This window comes from Nelumbo lutea, chromosome 3 (genome assembly GCF_056320005.1).
Source record: "Nelumbo lutea isolate HS-2025 chromosome 3, American lotus-T2T, whole genome shotgun sequence".
Lineage (NCBI taxonomy): Eukaryota > Viridiplantae > Streptophyta > Magnoliopsida > Proteales > Nelumbonaceae > Nelumbo > Nelumbo lutea.
In genome coordinates this window covers 60,389,318-60,392,851 of record NC_142686.1, presented here as the reverse complement: position 1 = coordinate 60,392,851, position 3,534 = coordinate 60,389,318, and positions in this window count along the sequence as shown.

Here is a 3,534-nt window from a genome sequence, read left to right as displayed (position 1 = left end):
TCCTTGAGGAGATCACGGCATGGATCGATCTTCCTTTGAATCAAGTCGCCTGCCGTGCCGTAACACATGCTATGGTGGTAAGTCAGATTTCGTCTGCCTTCTTCATTTTCTATCCTTCTTGCTGTTGTCGCTCACTTTTTTCTTTTAGTAGGTGAATTCTTCTATTCACGCTTTAGCAGCCCAGGTGGAGAGGAGCTCGCGACAGGCGCGAGCTGCTGCGGTGGCCGCTCATGCTGCCGAAGAGGCTTTCCATGCCGCCGAGGTGAATACCCGAGCTGCTGAGGCGACCGCTTATGTTGCCAAAGAGGCTGCTCACATCGCCATGGCCAGGCAGGCGATGTCTCAGCGGGATGCCAAGGCCATGGGGGTAGTCGTCAAGCACATGGCGGACTTGAGGTTGGACCTGCAACATCAGGTCGAATATCTTCAGGAGGACATCAGGGAGAAAACGCAGATTTTTTCCCAAGGTATTGAAGACGCCAAGAAGAAGGCCGTTGAAGACTATATTGCCTCTCCGCATTTTGACGACCTGATGGTGGATTCTTATAGAAGGGGATTCAAGCTGAGCTGGTGGATGATCCGAAACACATACCCCGACCTCGATGTTGGTGCCATATCCACTTCGCGTATAACTCAGGAGATGGCCAATGCTGCAGATGGCAAGCCGGATTTTGAAGGAGAGGCAGGGCCTTTAGGTGTTGTTGAAGTGCCTTCGATGGGGAAGAATTAGCTCCGGTCATGTAAAAAAATTTTTTTTTGGAAGTGCCTTCTGATGGCCAATGTACTCTCCTTTTTCTTGCAACGGAATAGACAATCTTTTCGGTTAAAGTGTTCTTTTTCCCGAACTGATTTTTTGTCGAACTGATAATATGCCAATCTGTTTCTTGTCCGGTTTATTGTACTCACGCGACCTGTTTCGGCCCTAAGGCTCTTGTAGTGAACTGATTTTTTTGTCGAGCTGATAATATGCCTGACTTTTCTTTGCTTGCTTACGTCGAGGTTCCTCTTGTTGGCTCTGCATCATGGCCCTAAGGCCCTTGTAGCGATTTCGTCCACTTCGCTTGGCGGTTTATAGGTAGTATCGCCTTAAGTTAACAATGTTCCATGCTCGGGGTACTTGTTTGCCTTCTAAGGTTTCAAGCTCGTATGCCCCCCCGAGCACTCTCTTTACTTTATATATAGGGCCCTTCCCAATTTGGACCAAGTTTGCCCACGTCGAGTTCGGGCACCATAATCTTACGAATGACCAGGTCGCCGACTCGGAAGCTTTGCTGCTTTACTCTGGCATTGTAGTAGCGAGCTACCTACTGCTGGTAGGCCACTGTCCGGATGTGTGCGAGGTCCCTTACCTCATCCAATAGGTCAAGGTTGGTACGTAACTCATCTCCGTTTGTCTGATCGTCATATGTTTCTAGTCGCAATGTTGGTACTTCAATTTCCGTCGGGATTACTGCTTCAATGTCGTAGGTGAGGTTGAAGGGGGTTTCTCCCGTGGCATTTTTTTTGTAGTTCGGTGAGCCCATTGAACACTTGGTAGCTCTTCTTCCCACAACCCCTTAGCTCGATCTAGCTCTTCCGCCGTAGGTGATCGTTTGCCTGCGGGTGCGCGACTGATGTAAAGTTCTGCCGAATCCCCATGTTCTGGCATCACTCTTGGAACTTGATATCCTCAAACTGCTTGCCATTGTCGAAGATCAATACCTGAGGTAACCCGAAGCGACATACTATGTTCTTCCAAAAGAAGTTCTGTATGTTTCGGGCCGTAACTATTGCTTGAGGTTCGGCTTCTATCCACATTATGAAGTAATCTACTGCCACCACAAGGATTTTTCTCCCACCAGTTGCTAGCGAGAATGGCCCCATGAGGTCGATGTCCCATTGTGCAAAGGGCCACGGGCTGGCGAGGTATTTGAGGTCGGAAGTAGGCTAATGGTGGATATTGGTGTGCTTATGATACTTGTCGCATTTTCTGACGAGCTCGACTGCTTCTGCCTTCATCGTTGGCCAGTAGTATCCTTGTCGAAGTGATTTTTGGGTGAGTGCTCTGCCCCCCAGGTGTCCGCTGCATAGACCTTCATGAGTGTCGCGGAGTACGAACTCAGCTTCGGTAGGTCGCAGGCAATGCAAGTAGGGGAGCGTGTAGGACCGTCGCTACAACTGTTCGTCAATTATGACGTATTTAGTTGCCTGGCGCTGCACCCTCTTGGCTGCACTGTGGTCTACAGGGAGGGTTCCGTCTAGCAAGAAGCTCGCGAGTGGGTCGATCCAGTTCGGCTCTGCTTCGAAGATAGGAGCGACCTCCTCTGCCCCACTGAGAATACTAGGCCGAGGTAAGTCCTCTATGTACACGGTTCTCATGTTGTTGTGACTTGTGCTGGCTAATCAGGACAGAGCGTCGGCCTCAGTGTTCTTTGACCTCGGGATTTGCCTGATGAAGTGTGACTGGAAGTTGAGCAGAGCCTCTTTTACTTTCGCCAAGTATGCGATCATGGAGAGCTCACGTGCTTCGTACTCACCCGTAACCTGGTTGACCACGAGTTGGGAATCGCTGTAGATGACCAAGTGCTTTGCTCTTACCTTTTGCGCTAGGTTCAGCTCGGCTATCAGTGCTTCGTATTCTGCCTCATTGTTGGATGCCGCGAACTCAAAGCGTAGTGCGTATTCCAATTTTGTGCCGCCCGGGCCGCATAAGACTATTCCAGCCCCGCTGCCTTGCGGGTTCGAGGAACCATCTACGTGAAGGATCCATGGCTCCTCATCCCAGTTCGCATTTCGCCTGACCAGGAGAGATGCCACACTGGCTGCCACTTCACGGGGTTCAAACTCTATTGACCTGGGAGCTCCGGGTTTGCCCGAACTGGGGACCTCGGGCTCAACCTGTTGGGCTTCGAGGCTAAGAGTGTACTCGGCGATAAAATCTGCCAAGGCTTGAGCCTTAATTGCGGTCCATGGTTTGTATTGGAGATCGTACTCGTTGAGTTCGATGGCCCACTTCGTCAGCCGACCAGAGACCTCGGGTTTTAGCAAGACTTGTCTTAGTGGTTTGTTGGTTAAGACGATGACGGTGTGAGCTTGGAAGTACGGGCGGAGTTTTTGAGCCGAAATCACTAGTGTGTATGCTATCTTTTCTATCTGCGGGTATCTCATCTCTACTCCCTGCAGAATTTTACTAACGTAATAGACGGGCCGCTGGACCCGATCTACTTCCTTTACCAGTACCGAACTGACCACCTCGTCGCTCGCCGAGAGGTACAGTTCTAAGACCTCGCCCTCCTCGGGTCTGGCTAAGGTGGGCACAATGGCGAGGTAGGTTTTTAGCTCGTTGAACGCGAGCTGGCAATCTCGGGTCCATTCGAACCCTTTGCCTTTGATTGCCTTAAAGAAAGGCAGGCAGCGGTCTGCCAATTTGGACATGAAGCGGCTCAGAGCGGCTATGCGGCTGTTTAGCCTTTGAACTTCTTTTACTTTCCAGGGTGGTCTCATATCAAGGATGGCCTTTATTTTGTCCGGGTTGGCCTCGATACCGCGCCGGTT